General features: G+C 34.1%; 1 long non-coding RNA gene across 3 annotated transcripts in view; it reads left to right on the forward strand.

Annotated features, from left to right (window-relative positions):
• LOC106505711 overlaps positions 1-16,181 on the forward strand; it is a 51,192-nt gene extending 35,011 nt beyond the window's left edge. The window contains exon 3 of one of the 3 annotated variants that reach the window (XR_002337710.1): positions 16,123-16,181. This is a non-coding gene — a long non-coding RNA (uncharacterized LOC106505711). Of the gene's footprint in view, positions 1-13,010; positions 13,090-13,260; positions 13,319-16,122 lie in introns of those variants that run through there. The other 2 variants (XR_002337709.1, XR_002337711.1) reach the window with 2 other exon arrangements.

Consider the following 17,412-nt stretch of genomic DNA (forward strand, 5'->3'; position numbering starts at 1 on the left):
TCTTACCCCTTTCAGGTAAATCCTCACCCCATCCATTATAGGCAACAACTGTCCTGATTTTTTTCTTACCATATAAAATTTTGCCTGTTTATACAGATTCTGTAAGTGGAATCACATATTATGTACTCCAGGCATGCAGCTTTTTTTACTTAGTAGAATTTTTGTGATATTAGTTCATGCTATTGTATATACCAGTAATTCATTCTTTTTTATAATTATGAAGTATCCCATTGTATGATTATATTACAATTTCTTTATCCATTGTCATTTTTTCCTGATCCAAATTCCTTTACTTATTTATTAAATTTTTTCACTGAATTATATTTGATTTATAATATTATGTAAGTTTCAATATATAACATAATGATTCAATATTTTTATGGATTATACTTCATTTAAAGGTACAAAACATTTTGGCCATATTCCCTGTGCTATATGATATAACCTTGTAGCTTATTTATTTTATATCTAGTGGTTTGTACCTCTTAATCGCCTTCCCCATTGTGTCTCTCACCTCCCCCTCTGATAACCACTAGTTTGTTCTCTGTAACTGTGAATCTGTTTCTGTTTTTTTATATTCATTTGTTCATTTTTAAGATTCCAATATAAGTGAAAATATACAATATTTGTCTTTTTTTGTTCAACTTACTTCACTAACCATAATACCCTCCAGATCTATCCATGTCGAAAATGGCAAAACTCTCTCCTTTTATGGCTGAGTAATATTCCATTGTAAACATATAACACATCTTCTTTATCCATTCATCTGCTGATGACATTTAGGTTGCTTCCATATCTTGGCAATTGTAAATAATGCTACTGTGAACATTAGTTTTACTGTATTTTTTCCCTTCAAGTATATACCTAGAAGTGGTATTACTGGGTTATATGGTAGTTATATTTTTAATTTTTTTAGGAACCTCCATACTGATTTCCATACTGGCTGCACAAATTTACATTCCCGCCAAGATTTCACAAGGGTTCTCTATTCTCTACATCCTTGCCAGCACTTTTATTTGTAGCGCTTTTGATTATATTCATTTTGACACGTGTGAGGTGATATCTCACTGTGGTTTTGACTTATATTTATCTGATGATTTGCGGTGTTAAGCATCTTTTCTTGTGCCTGTTGGCTATCTGTGTGTCTTTTTTAGAAAAATTTCTATTTGGGTCTTCTGCCCAGTTGGGTTATCTTTTGGCCACACCCTCAGCATGTGGAAATCTTTGGCCACAGATTGAATCCAAGCTGCAGCTGTGACCTGCACCATAGCCGTGGCAATACCAGATCCTTAACCCACTGCACAAGGCCAGGGACCAAACCCATGCTGTCCATGCAGAGGCAACATTGGATCTTTAATCTGCTGTGCCACACTTGGGATTCCTGCCCAGTTTTTGATCAGGCTGTTTGTTTGTTTTTGATATTGAGTCATATGAGCTCTTTATATATTCTGGATATTAACCCCTTCTCAGACATTTCACTTGCAAATATCTTTTCCCATTCAGTAGGCTGTCTTTTCATTTTGTTGATGGTTTCCTTTACTGTGCAAAAGTTTTTGAGTTTAATTAGGTCCCATTTGTTTACTTTTGTTTTTGATTCCCTTGCTGAGGAAACAGATCCAAAAAAATATTGCTATAATTTATGTACAAATATAAAAAGAGAGTACTGCCTATGTTTTCTTAGAGTTTTATGGTTTCTGGTTTCACATTTAGGTCTTCAATCCATTTTGGGTTCATGTTTGTATATATTGTACGAAAAAGTTTTAATTTCATTCCTTTACATGCAGCTGTCCAAATTTCCTAATGCTGCTTATTGAAGAGACTGTCTTTTCCCCAATGAATGTTTTTGCCTCCTTTGTCATATATTAATTGACCATAGGTTTATTTCTGGGATCTCTATTCCATGCTGTTTTGATTACTATAGCTTTCAAAAGTAGTATAGTCAAAAATCAGGGCATGTGATACTTCTTGCTTCATTCTTTATTCTCAAGACTTCTTTGTTTATTCAGGGTCTTTATGGTTCCATACAAATTTAGGATTAAGTGTTCTAGTTCTGTGAATAATTTCATGGGTATTTTGATAGGGATTACTTTAAATCTGTGGACTGTTTGAGTAATATGCCCATTTTAACAATATTAATTCTTCCAACCCAAGAGCATATAATATGTTTCCATTTCTTTGAATTATCTTCAATTTCCCTTATCACTATTTTATCATTTCCAGAGTATAGACCTTTCACTTCCTTGATTAAGTTTATCCTTAAGTATTTTATTCTTTTTGATGTAATTTTAAATGGTATTTTTTCTTTTTTTACTTTCTATTTCTGATTGTTATTAGTGCATAGAAAATCAGCATATTTCTATATATTAATCTGGTATTCTGCAACTTTACTGAATTCATTTATTAGTTGTAATTGTGTGTGTGTGTGTGTATAGACTTCAGGGTGTTTTATATGTAGTGTCATGTCATCTGAAAATAGCGAAAGTTTTACTTTCTCCATTCCAGTTAGGATGTCTTTTATTTCTTTTACTTGTATGATTGCTGTGCTGGCACTTTCAATACTATGTTAAATAGAAATGACAAGAGTGGGCATCCTTGTCTTGTTCCTAATTTTAGAAGAAAAGCTTTCAGTTTGATGTTAACAGTGGGCTTGTCATAAATGGCCCGTATGATGTTAAAATATATTCCCTCTGTTCTCACTTTGATGAGATTTTTTTTATCATGAATGAATGTTGAAAAAATTTTTTTCACACCCATGACAAATGAAAGTTCTCAGGCCAGGGATCAAATGTGAGCCACACTGTGGCCTATGCCACAGCTGCAGCAGCACTGGTTCCTTAGCCCACTGTGCTGGCTGGGGATTGAACCTGGGCTGCCTCAGAGACAATGCCAGATCCTTAACCTGCTGCACTACAGCAGGAACTCATAGATGTTGAATTTGGTCAAATGCTTTTTCTGCATCTATTGAGATTATCATTTTGTCCTTCCTTTCATACCATACTGTGTTATATCATATTGATTGGTTTGTGAATATTGAACCATCCCTGATTCCCTAGAATAAATCCCACTTGATCATGGTGTATGATACTTTTTAAATATAGTTGATTTCAGTCTGCTGATATTTTATTGAGGATTTTTGCATCTATATTTATCAGAGATATTGGCTGGTAATTTTCTTGTTTTATACTGTCTTTGGTTTTGGTATCAGGGTGATGATGGCTTCATATAATGAGCTTTCTAGCGTTCCCCCTTCAGATTTTTTGGAATAGTTTGATAAGGATAGATATTAATGCTTCTTTATGATTGGTAAAATTCCCCCTCTGTCCTAAATATTGTTTCTTGGAAGTTTTATGATTACTGATTATATATTAATTGTAGTAATTGTCTGTTCAAATGATCTATTTCTTCTTGATTCAGGCTTGAAAGATTGAATGTTCATTCATTTCCTCTAGTTTGTCCAGTTTGTTGGCATAGTATTCTCTATGATTGCTATTATTTCTGTGATATCAATTGTAATTTCTCCTCTTTTATTTCTTATTTGTTTATTTGGTACTTTTCTTAGTAAGTGTAGCTAAAGTCATCAATTTAATTTCTCTTTCAAAAATATAGCTCTTGGTTTCTCATTGATGTTTTCTATTTTTTTTGTCTCTATTGTATTTTTTTTCTGCTTTTTATTTCCTTACTTTTGCTGATTTTAGGTTTTGTTTGTCCTTATTTTTGTAATTGCTTTAGATGGTAGCTTAGGCTTATTTGAGATTTTTCTAATTTTCTGAGGAAGCCTGTATCACTATAAACTTGTCTTAGAACTGTGCTGCATAGATTTTAGAGTGTTGTGTTTCCATTTTCATGTCTCGCAATATCTTCTGATTTCCTTTTTGATTTCTTTCTTATCCCATCGCTTTTTTAGTAATGTCACTTAATTCCATGTGTTTGTTCTTTTATCATTTTTTTCTGTAATTGATTTCTAGTTTCATATCACAGTGGTTGGAAAAGATGCTTGATATAATTTCTATCCTCTTAAATTTTTTTTACTTGTTTTTGTGATCTAGCATGTGATCTATCCTGGAGAACTTTACACATGATGTTGAATAGCATGTGTATTCTGCTGTTTTTGATGGAATGTCCTCGAGATATCTATTAAATTAAACTGGTCTAATTTGTCATTTAAAGCCACTGTTTTCTTATTTATTTTATTCCCAGATGATCAGTCCATTGATGTACATGTGAGGTTAAAATCTTCTACTATTACTGTATTATTGTCAATTTCTTCCTTTATATCTGTCAATATAATAAATATTTTATATATTTAAGTGCTTCTATATTAGGTGCATGTATATTTAGAAATGTTATATCCTCTTTTTGTATTGATCTCTCTCTCTCTCTCTCTTTTTTTTTTTTTTTTTTGTCTTTTTGCCTTTTCTAGAGCCACTCCTGTGGCATATGGAGGTTCCCAGGCTAGGGGTATAGTTGGAGCTGTAGCTGCTGGCCTACCCCAGAGCCACACAATGTGGGATCCAAGCTGTGTCTGCAACCTGCACCACAACTCAGGGCAATGCCAGATCCTTAACCCACTGAGCAAGGCTGGGTATCCAACCCACAACCTCATGTTTCCTAGTCAGATTCGTTAACCACTGAGCCATGATGGGAACTCCTTGATCTCTTTATTATTATTATATAATGCACTTTTTTGCTTTTGTTATAGACTCTTTTAAAGTCTACTTTGTCTGATATTGGTATTGCTCTTGCAGCTATCTTTTTGTTTCCATTTCAATGGGCTATCTTTTTCTATCTCTTCACTTTCAGTCTGTGTGTGTCTTTAGCTCTACAGTGAGTCTTTTGTAGGTAGCATATAGATGGATGTTTTCTTTTATTCAATGAGCCACCTTATTCTTTTTGATTGGAAAATTTAATCCATTGATATTTAAAGTGATTATTTATAGGTATGGTATTACTGCCATTTTGTTATTGTTTTCTAATCTTTTGTATTTCTTCCTTCTTCTTTTCATTTTCTTTTAGTCTTTTCCTTTGTGGTTTGATGATTTTTCTTTAGTGTTATATTTATATTCCTTTCTGTTTAGTTTGTGTGTCTATTTTAAGTTTTTGATTTGTGGTTATCATAGAGTTTATATATGTTGACTTATAACTATACCTACTTGTTTTAAACTGATAATCATTTAAGTTCAAACACATTCTAAGAGAACTACATTTTTTATTGCCACTATGCCCATTCTGTGTTTTTGATGTCATATTTTATATCTTCATGCTTATCTATGATCTGTTTATTGTAGTTATAGTTGGTTTCACCATTTTTTCCTTTTAACTTTCATACTAACTCATATTAGTTGCTGACCCACCATCTTTATTATATATTTGCCTTTATCAGTGGGATTTTTCCTTTCCTATGTTTCATTTCTTGTAGCTTTCTTTTTCACTTAAAGAAGATCCTTTAACATTCTTGTAAGGCCAGTTTAGTACTGATGAAATCTTTTAGTTTTTACTCATTTGAGAAGCACTTATCTCTCCTCCAGTTCTGAATGATATCTTCTCTGGGTTGATTATTCTAGTTGTAGTTCCTTTTAGCACTTTAAATTTATCTTTCCACTCCTTTCTAGACTGCAATGTTTCTGATTAATAGAAAAAAACAAGCTGAAAGCCTTATGGAGATTTCCTTATATGTGACTCTTTGCTTTTCTCTTGCTGTCTTTAAATTTCTCTCTTTAACTTTCATCCTTTTAATTATGATATACCTTGATGTGGGTCTGCTTGAGTTCATCTTGTTTGGGACTCTCTGTGATTCCTGTACTTGATAGCTCTTTCCTTCTTCAGGTTAGGGAATTTTTCAGCCATAATTTTATCAAACACATTTACTACTCCTTTCTCTCTCTCTTCTCCTTCTTGAGCCCCTATAATGCAAATGTTAGTATACTTGCTGTTATCTTAGAGGTCCATTAAACTATCTTCATATTTTAAGATTTGCTTATGAGTTAAGAATCACCTAATCTGCTAATTACTTCTAGTGTACTATTTGGTTCAGTTATTATATTTTTTAGATCTGAACAGTTCTTATTTATTATTTTCTTGTTCTTTATTTTTTCTTACTTAAGGCTGAAACTGTAGCATATGGGAGTTCCCAGGCCAGAGAATTGGAGCTACAGCTGCCAGCCTACACCATAGCCACAGCACTGCAGGATCTGAGTCATACCTTCAACCTACTCTGCAGCTTGCAGCAACACCAGATCCTTAACCCACTGCATGAGGCCAGGTTGAACCCACATCCTCACAGACATGATGTTGGTTCTTAACCTGCTGAGGCACAATGGGAACTCCCTTCTTGCTCTTTTTTTTTTTTTTTTTTTTTTGGAAATTCTCATCTTGGTCATCTATTCTTTTCCCAAGTCCATTTAGCATTCTTAATAGTATTGCTTTGACTCTTTATCAAGTAAATTATTTATCTGTTTCATAAGGGTTTTTTTCAGATTTTCATTTTTTTTTAAATCTGTCTTCTCATTTTGTTTAAATTTCTCTGTATTTTTGTATTAGGTAAAACAATTACTATCCTGGCATTGAAGGCATATCCTGTGTAGGATCATCCCTATGAAGTTTGCATGTCCCTGGATTTGGTAGGAGAGCTGGATCTGAAGTGAGAACAGTCTGTGTCTTCTCCAGGGGTACACTGGCAGCCAATGCATTGGTGGGATATAAAACTGGAGTGAGAGGGTCTAGAACCAGAGCCAGTTGTGAGCCAGGGCTTTTCTTGTGCTCAATGGCAGTCATCACCTTATACAGGGTAGAGGTGAAATCCATGGGGTGGAGCAAGAGCTGTGAGAGAGTTGGTTCTCTTCTGGGTGTGATGGTAGTCTCCACCTTGGTTAGGAGTGTGGCCAAGACCTAAGGACTTGGGGCCGAACTTCTCTCCTGGTTTCATATTTTCCTTTAGTGTACATGCCTTTGTTATAGGCTTGGCTGGGGCCAGAGAGGTTGGAGTTTCCTCCCTAGAGCTGGTTTACCCTGTCCTAAGCTTATACAAAAATGCATATACCTACAATGGCTTCTTCTTTCCTGGTCAAAATCAGGGCCAGGGCTCAGGCCAGCTCCGTTCTCCCTTAGTGTGTATATTCTCATTTGCAATGGCTACCCCTGACTTATTTGGGAGCAGTATCATAGCAAGAGGGGCTGGAGCTGGAGGGCATGGTGGGAGTAGTCCTAGCAAGCAATAAGAGGACAAGGCAATTTTCAATGGGCTGTCTCCATGGTGAGACTTGGAGTAAGCAAGTCTGTGTTCATACTCTTTGAGCATAGTCTTAGTTTCTTACAGCCATTTGGTAAGCCTCACCGGTTTTCAAACCAGTTAAGGGAGATTATCTTCCTGGTGCCAAACCTCAGGGCTGGGTGACAATTATGTGACTAGAACACTTTTCTCCCCAGAGAGGATCCCCCTCTTTTCTGCTAGGGGTGTGGGGCCAGACTAGATAGCTTTTCTTCTCTTCCTACCAGACCGCATGGGGATCTTTCTTTATAGCTTTGGTTGTAGAAGAGATATTCTGCTACTCTTCAGGTCAATTTCAGAGAGAGTTTTTCTATATATGGTTGTAGTTTTGATGTGTTCATGAGGAAAGGTGAGCTCAGTATCCTCTTACTTTACCATCTGGATCCCACCTTCCATATCCATTCTCATTAGTGGAAACATGAGCTGTTTCCAGGCTTTGGCTGTTATGAATAAAGCTGTTATAAATATTTTTATACAAGTATTTTTGTGAACATGTGTTTTCACTTATTTAGGATAAACAGGATCTGAATTACTGTGTCAAAATATAAACATACACTTAGTTTCATAAAAACAACTGCCAGAATTTTTCCAGTGTGGTATGATATTACACACAAATTAAAAGTGTCTAAGAGTTACAAGTACTTCATATTCTCCTCAACATTTAATTAGGTTATTCTTTTCCCTTTTAACCATTCTGATGAGATATGTAGATATCTGATTGTGATTTTAATATAAGATTTTAGCAAGTGATATTGAGCCACTTTTCATGTGCTCATTGGTCATTTGTGTTTCCCCCCACCCCATGGAATGTGGAAGTTCCCACACCAGGGAAAGAACCTGTGCCACAGCAGCAACCCAAGCCACTGCAGTGACAATGCCAGATTTTTAGCCCACTGTACCCAAGGAGAACTCCTGTATCTCTTCTTTTGTCAACTATGTATTGAAATATTTTTGTCATATTTAATAGATTTTCTTTTGTTTTATTGAGTTATAAAGGATTTTTTTTTTTTTTGTCTTTTTGCCATTTCTTGGGCCGCTCCCGCAGCATATGTAGGTTTCCAGGGTAGGGGTCTAATTGGAGCTGTAGCCGCCAGCCTACACCAGAGCCACAGCAACGTGGGATCCGAGCCACCTCTGTGACCTACACCACAGCTCACAGCAACGCTGGATCGTTAACCCACTGAGCAAGGGCAGGGACCAAACCCGCAACCTCATGGTTCCTAGTCGGATTCGTTAACCACTGTGCCATGACGGGAACTCCGGATTTTTTAATAATATATTTTATATAGTAGTCATGTCAGATATATTTTTGTAAATATTTCTTCCCTGTATTTGGGTTACCTGTTTTTTTAAATGTCTTTTGATGACATCAGTTTTTACTTTTCACAAAGTCTAATTTATATGTCTGTCTATCTATCATTTGCTTCTATGGTTATTGCTGTCTTAATTTTGTCTATAAACTTTTGCTTACATCCAAATTATGAAGATATTAATATGGTTATTCTTAAAGCCTTGTAGATTTAGTTAATATATTATATATTTTAGGTTATGATATAGCTTGAGTTAATTTTTGTGTATGGTATTAGTGTTTGAAATTAACTAGTCCCATTTGGATATCCACTTTTTCCTAGTCATTTGTTGAAAATAATTTCCTATTCTCTTTGAATTTGGGGGAGTTCACTTTTGTCAAAACTTGCCTTACCATCAATATGTGATTGTGTTTCTAGATTTTCTATTCTGTTACTCTATATTTGCTAATCTGTTTATCAACTCTAGACTAGTTCCACACTTATCTTGATTACTGTAGCTTCATAGTAAGTCTTGAGGTTTGCTAATGTTAAGTCCTCCAAACTTGTTATTCTTTTTCGAGATTGCCTTGGATATTCTAGGTTATTTGTGCTTTCATATAAACTTTAAAATCAATTTCTATGAAAGTATCTGCTGGCATTATGTTGGTATTGCACTAAATCTATAGATCAATTTAGAGTGAATTGATGTCTTAACAATTAAAGTTCTTCAAATCAATAAACTCCAGTAAATGGATTCCATTTATTTAGGTCTACTTTATTATCTTTCATCAATGTATTGTAGTTTTCAGTGTGAATGTCTTCCATATCCTTCGTTAAATTTCCAAATATTTATGTTTTTTGATGTCATTGTAAATGGAATTATTTCTGTAATTTCAGATTTCAATGTTTTCCTGTCAATATATGAAAATGCAACTGATTTTTTTTTTATTATTTTCCCACTGTACAGCAAGGGGGTCAGGTCATCCTTAGATGTATACATTGCAGTTACAGTTTTTTCCCCCACCCTTTCTTCTGTTGCAACATGAGTATCTAGACATAGTTCTCAATGCTATTCAGCAGGATCTCCTTATAAATCTATTCTAGGTTGTGTCTGATAAGCCCAAGCTCCCGATCCCTCCCACTCCCCCCCCTCCCATCAGGCAACCACAAGTCTCTTCTCCAAGTCCATGATTTTCTTTTCTGAGGAGATGTTCATTTGTGCTGGATATTAGATTCCAGTTATAAGTGATATCATATGGTATTTGTCTTTGTCTTTCTGGCTCATTTCACTCAGGATGAGATTCTCTAGTTCCATCCATGTTGCTGCAAATGGCGTTATGTCATCCTTTTTTATGGCTGAGTAGTATTCCATTGTGTATATATACCACATCTTCCGAATCCAATCATCTGTCGATGGACATTTGGATTGTTTCCATGTCCTGGCTATTGTGAATAGGGCTGCAATGAACATGCGGGTGCATGTGTCTCTTTTAAGTAGAGCTTTGTCCGGATAGGTGCCCAAGAGTGGGATTGCAGGGTCATATGGAAGTTCTATGTATAGATTTCTAAGGTATCTCCAAACTGTTCTCCATAGTGGCTCTACCAGATTACATTCCCACCAGCAGTGCAGGAGGGTTCCCTTTTCTCCACAGCCCCTCCAGCACTTGTTATTTGTGGATTTATTAATGATGGCCATTCTGACTGGTGTGAGGTGGTATCTCATGGTAGTTTTGATTTGCATTTCTCTTATAATCAGCGATGTTGAGCATTTTTTCATGTGTTTGTTGGCCATCTGTATATCTTCCTTGGAGAAATGTCTATTCAGGTCTTTTGCCCATTTTTCCATTGATTGATTGGCTTTTTTGCTGTTGAGTTGTATAAGTTGCTTGTATATTCTAGAGATTAAGCCCTTGTCAGTTGCATCATTTGAAACTATTTTCTCCCATTCTGTAAGTTGTCTTTTTGTTTTCTTTTTGGTTTCCTTTGCTGTGCAAAAACTTTTCAGTTTGATGAGGTCCCATGGGTTTATTTTTGCTCTAATTTCTATTGATTTGGGAGACTGACCTGAGAAAATATTCATGATGTTGATGTCAGAGAGTGTTTTGCCTATGTTTTCTTCTAGGAGTTTGATGGTGTCCTGTCATATATTTAAGTCTTTCAGCCATTTGGAGTTTAAGAAAATATAGGGTGGAGCCAAGAAAAACTAGAACATTCATTTGCAGAGATGCAAACTGAACTAGGGGCAGTAAAAACCAGAATGAATAATGCAGAAGAACGAATCAGTGATATGGAAGATAGAATAATGGAAATCACTCAATCTGGTCAACAGACAGAAAACCGAATCAAAAAACTGGAAAGCAATATAAGAGACCTATGGGATAATATAAAGCGGGCCAATCTCCGCATAATAGGAATTCCAGAAGGAGTAGAAAAAGATAAGGGAATGGAAAATATATTTGAAGAAATTATTGCTGGAAACTTCCCAAATCTAAAGGATACTGGATTCAAGATACAAGAAGCACAGAGGGCCCCAAACAAACTGAACCCAAACAGACCCACACCAAGACACATCATAATAAAAATGGCAAAAGTTAGTGATAAAGAGAGGATCCTCAAGGCAGCAAGAGAAAAACAGAATGTTACCTACAAGGGAACCCCCATAAGAATATCAGCTGATTTCTCTACAGAAACACTACAGGCCAGGAGGGAATGGCAAGAGATATTTAAAGTGCTAAAAGGAAAAAATATGCAACCTAGAATACTCTATCCAGCAAGAATATCATTTAAAATAGAAGAGGAAATAAAAATTTTTCCCAACAAACAAAAACTTAAAGAATACAGCAACACAAAACCCAGGTTAAAGGAAATATTGAAAGGGCTTCTCTAAACCAAAAAGAAAGGAAGGAAAGGGAAGAAAAAAGAAAAGAAAAAAAAAAAAGAAGAAGAAGAAGAAGAAGAGGAAGAACTAGGACTGAGGAAACTGCAATCAGAGAGAAGTCACTCAAATAAGCCAGCATACAGATTTAATCATGAACATGCTTCAAACAAAATAAAATTAAAAAGAAAAAAATAAAAAAGAGTCATCAAAACCATAAAATGTGGGCAAGGGATGTCAGGAGGTAAATAACCCCTTTTGTTTATATGTATGTCTCTCTTCTTAATTTTAATATAGTAATGAGGTGTTTGAACTTACAGGACCATCAGGCTAAAACACACAATTACGGGAAGGGGTTAGCATACTTAAAAAACAGGGCAATCACAAGCCAAAACCAAATATTGCATTTGCAAAAAATGAAAAAAAAAACCACTCAAGCAGATAATAACAGGAGACCATCCAACCAAAAAAAAAAAAAAAAAAATGGAGAACCATAGAATCAACTGGAACACGAGGTTCAAATGGCAATAAATAATCATCTATCAATTATCACCTTAAATGTCAATGGACTGAATGCCCCAATCAAAAGACACAGAGTGGCTGAGTGGATAAAAAGGCAAAAACCTTCAATATGCTGCCTACAAGAAACTCACCTTAGGACAAAAGATACATATAGATTGAAAGTGAAAGGGTGGGAAAAAATATTTCACGCCAATAGACATGACAGAAAAGCAGGAGTCGCAACGCTCATATCAGACAAAATAGACTTTAAAACAAAAGGCATAAAGAAAGGCAACTGATTTTTAAATTCAGTCTGTGAGCTTTGTAGGTCATTAATTTTTAAAGTATCTTTAAAAATTTAAAGTATCTTATTGTAGTTTTTAAAGATTTTCATGTGTTAAAAATTATGTCAGCTAAAAAAAGAGACAGTTTTGATCCTTTGTTTCTTGAACTTCAGGCTTCTTAAGTATTTTTATGCTTTCTAGCAATTAGCTTGTAGCTCCAGTTCAAGGTTCAACAGAGATGGTAGGACTAGACATCTTGACTTTTTTTTCAGATCTTACCAGAAAAGCACTAAATATTTTAGCACTGAATGGCTTTTTCATGCCTATTATCAGGCTGAGAAAGTTTCTTACTATTCCTCGTATGCTGAAAGTTATTACAAATGATTGCTGAATTTTGTCATGTTTGTAGACTATTGAAATGATCATATTGGTTTTGTCTTTTATTGTGTTAGTATGGTGAATTACACTGATGATTTATGAGTGTTAAACCAGCCTTGAATTCTTAGAATAAACTCCCTTGATCAAGATGTCATGTATATATATATATACACACACACACACACACACATGTGTGTGTGTGTGTGTGTGTGTATAGACTTGATTTGCTAATATCTTGTTAAAAGTGTTTTGTGGCTTTGTTTATGAGAAATACTGGTATAGAGTGTTATTTTGGGGGTATTATTTTTGTCACGTTTCATTTTAAGTGTTATGCTGGCTTCATAAAACCAATTGTAAAGTGTGTCTTCCCTCTATATTTTCTGTTCATAATATTGGTGTTGTTTCTTCCTTAAATACAGAATTCATCTGTGGACAATCTTAACCCAGAAATTTGCTTGTAAATAGAATTTTGATAACAAATTTAACTCCTGTATTGAATACAGAAATATTTACATTTTCTGTTATATCCCTTTTTTTTTTTTTTTTTTTTTTTTTTTTGCCTTTTTAGGGCCGCCCTTGTGGCATATGAAAGTTCCCAGGCTGGGGGTCGAATCTGAGCTACAGCTGCTTTTATGCTTTTTTTCACAGCTATATGCTTTTTTTTCACAGCATATTTTGCAACAGCAACGAAGGATCCAAGCTGCATCTGCGACCTACACCACAGCTCATGGCAATACCAGATCCCTGACCCACTGAGCAAGGCCAAGGATCAAACCAGTATCTTCATGGATACTAGTCGGATTCATTTCCACTGTGCCACAATGGGAACTCCTTCTGCTATATCTAAGTGTTATTTTCAAGATATTTATCTACCTTATCTTATTTATATCATTCCTGGTGATAATAATTTTTTTCTCTCTTTTTCTTCCTCGTAAGTCTAGCTAGGTTTATTAATTTGTTGATATTTTCCATTGATACTTAAATTTCACTGAGTTCTGGTCTTATATTCAATCTTCCTTATGTACCCTTGAGTTCTTTTACTTCCTTAGATAAAAACTTAAGTAACTCACTCTAAGTGTTTTTCTAATATAAATAATTTAAGACATAACATTTCCTGAAAGCACTATGTTAGATGTATTACACAAATTTGGTATGCTGTATTTTTATTATTATTCATGATTTTCCTTTTGATTAATTCATTCACCTATATATTATTTTGAAATGAGTTGTTTAATTTTCAAATAGTTATCAGCTTAAAGATACTTTATTATAACTAATTTATAATTTGATTTTATAACGGTCAGAGGGTATACTCTGTGTGATTTCAATTCTTTTAAATTTATTGAGACTTGTTCTAAAGCTCGGCATATTGTTATCCTAGTGATTTTACCATTTGCAGTTGAAAAGAACATGTATTCTGTATTTCTCTGGTGTAATGCCCTATAAATATCAATTAGTTTTGTTGGTTAATAGTGTTGTGCAGGTCTTTTAAGTTTTCATTATGTATGTATGTATGTGTTACTCTCCTTGTTCTATCAATTGCTGAAAGGGAGGTTCTTTAATCTTCAATTATGATTGTGGAATTGTCAATTTCTTCTTTAATTCTTTAAATTTTTTTCTTGAATTTTGAAACCCTGTTTTTAGATACATTGAAGATTGCTAACATCTTTCTATATTTATATCAATATTCAAAATAAGGTATTATTATGATGTCTATATTTATCTATGATTGTAGCTGTTTTTTTGAAGACTACTATGTCTACTACTGATATTGCCACTATAATAGGCTTTCATGTGCTGACTGTTTGATTCATGTATTTTTCTATCCATTAATTTTTCGTTTCTGTACCTTTATTTTTGTTTTTATTTACTTAAAAAATTTTTATTGTTATTTCCCCAATACAATTTTTTTCTACTGTACAGCATAGTGACCCAGTTACACATACATGTATACATTCTTTTTTCTCCCATTATCAAGCTCCATCGTAAGTTTTTAAAGTGCAATGCCTATATATAGTATATAGTCAGGCCTTGTTATTTTATCCATACGGCAAATGTCTGGCTTTTAAATAATCTGTTGGATACTTAGATATAATTATTTACATAATTTTTAGTGGTTTTTCTGGATTACAGTACATATCCTTAACTTTTAAGTCTATTAGAGTTAATATTATAACATCTCATATTAATGTAGAAACATTGAAAACTTTAGGCCCAAATACTCTATTTATAACATTTGTGCTATAGTTTTCATATGTAGTAAGCATATCTTTATATGTTATAAATCCCACTAGTGATATAACCTTTAGTTTATCATTCATAAGTATAAAGGAATTAAGATAAAACATTTTGTATACTTTATTCCTCATTAGTATACAAGTTTTCAGTTGGTATAATTTCCCTTCAGCCTGAAAAACTTTCCTTAACATTTCTTATATTCCAAGTGTGGCAGTGACAAATTGTCTTCATTTTCTTTTACCTTAAAATAGCTTAATGTCACCTTTATTTTTGAAGCATGTTTTCACTTTTTATAAAATTCTAAGTCAATAGTTTCTCTTTCACTGTTGAGTTTTTAGAGTTCTTTATATGTTTTAGGTACTAGTCCATTTTTGGATATGCAGTTAGCACATTTTTGTTCCAATCTGTCTTTACATTTTTTTCACAGCGTATTTTGCAAAGCAAAAGTTTTTAATTTTGATGAGGTCCATTATATCAATTTTTCCTTTTTATGTATTAGGATATTATTACCAAGTCTAAAAATTATTTGCTTAGTCCTTGATCTGAAGATTTTTCTCCTGTTCTTTTTTTTCTAAAATTTTTATAGTTTTAAGTTTTACATTTCAATATCTGATGCATTTTGAGATAATTTTTGTGCAAAGTATGAGATTTAGGTTGAGGTTTATTTTTTTTGCTGTGGACTTCCAATCACTTCAGCACTATTTGTTGAAAAAGCCATGCTTCCTCCATTGAATTCCTTTTCTATATTAAAAAAAATAAGTTCAACAAATTTGTGTGAGTGTACTTTTGGACTTGATTCTGTTCCATTGATCTATGTGATTATACCTCCACCAATGACACACAATCCTTATTATTGCAGCTCTCTATTATGTCTTAATATTGGGTTGAAAGATATCTACTTTTTTGTTCTTTTTCATGATGTTTTAGCTATTCTGGGGTCTGTGTCTTTATATATTGTTGACCTGAAATAAAAAGATTGACAGATACTTCTCCAACAAAGATGAATTTACTTGAGATCAGCAGAGAATTGCAATTTAGGTCTGCATCCATGGCTTGCATCCACATGGCAAGGGAAAGAGAATGCTTTTACAGAGGGAAAAAGGAAGTGGGAGGGCTGTAGTAAAAAGTAAGTTCATGGCTTGTCACTGACCAAGTCCTTGCCAGGAAAGAAGAGGAATCTTTCTTCCTCCTGTTAGGCTCTGCTATCATTAAAGGGCATGGAAGTTTCTCTTTCTAGTCTCCCAATTCTGCTTAATTTAATATTTCTATTTATTAATTTTTGTGTCTTTTTAGGAATGCACCCATGGCATATGGGTCGAAGAGGAGTTGTAGTCACTGGCCTGCACCACAGTCACAGCAATGTAAGATCCAAGCTGCATCTGAGACCTACACCATAGCTCATGGCAACACTGGATCCTTAACCCACTGAGCAAGGCCAGAGATTGAATCTGTGTCCTCATGGATGCTAGTCAGATTCGTTGTTGCTGAGCCATGATAGGAACTGCTATTTATTACTTTTTTGCAATGTAAATTTTATAATAAGCTTGTCTAGTCTACACAAGTTTTTCTTTTTGGAATCTTGATAGAAATTACATTAAACCTGTAAATCGATTTGGTTATAACTGTCTTTACTATGTTGAATCTTCCAATACATGAAAATCATATTTCCATTTATTTACATTTTTAATTTCTTTTATCAGCAATTCATAACTTTCAGCATATAGATCCTGTATGTGGTTAAGTTTGTGAATAAGATAGGAGAAATCACTCTACGTAACACTAAGACCTGTTAAAGACCATCTAAGTCTTTCATTTTCTTTGAAGTGATCATAAGTGGTATCGCATGTCTAATTTTGTTTTCTAAATGCTCATTGTTAGCATTTGGAAATCCTGTTGATTTTTACATCTCAATCTGTATCATGTGACCTTGCTGAAGTCATTCAGTTCTAGGAGTTTTCTTTATTGGTATGTAGATTTCTTGGGATTTTCAATGTGGATATACCTGTCAAGATATACCAAATTTGATATGTTTTCAGCCATTTTTGAATACTTTAGAAATACAGATCAATATAACAACGAACTAGAAACTATATAGAAACCAATCAAAATTAGACACCTCAATTGCCAAGATAAAAACTAATCTAAAAGCAATGAATAGCAAACTAAATTATGCAGAAGAATGAATAAGTGACCTGGTTGATAGAATAATGGAAATTGCACAATTAGAACATCAGACAGAAAGTCAAATAAAAAAAAATGAAATAAATATACAAGATCTATGGGATAGTTCTATATTTAGTTTTCTGAGGTATTTCCATACTGTTTTCCATAGTGGTTGTACCAGTTTACATTCCCACCAGCAGTGTTGGAGGGGTCTCTTTTCTCCACACTCTATCCAGCATTTATTTGTTGACTTGTTAATAATAGCCACTTTGGTGTGAGGTGGTACCTCATTATAGTTTTGATTTGCATTTCTACAATAATTAGTGATGTTGAGCATTCTTTCATGTGCCTGCTGACCATCTGTATGTCTTCTTTGGTGAAATGTCTATTCAGGTTTCTGCCCATTTTTCAACTGGGTTG

Source organism: Sus scrofa, chromosome 13, assembly GCF_000003025.6.
Source record: "Sus scrofa isolate TJ Tabasco breed Duroc chromosome 13, Sscrofa11.1, whole genome shotgun sequence".
NCBI classification, from domain to species: domain Eukaryota; kingdom Metazoa; phylum Chordata; class Mammalia; order Artiodactyla; family Suidae; genus Sus; species Sus scrofa.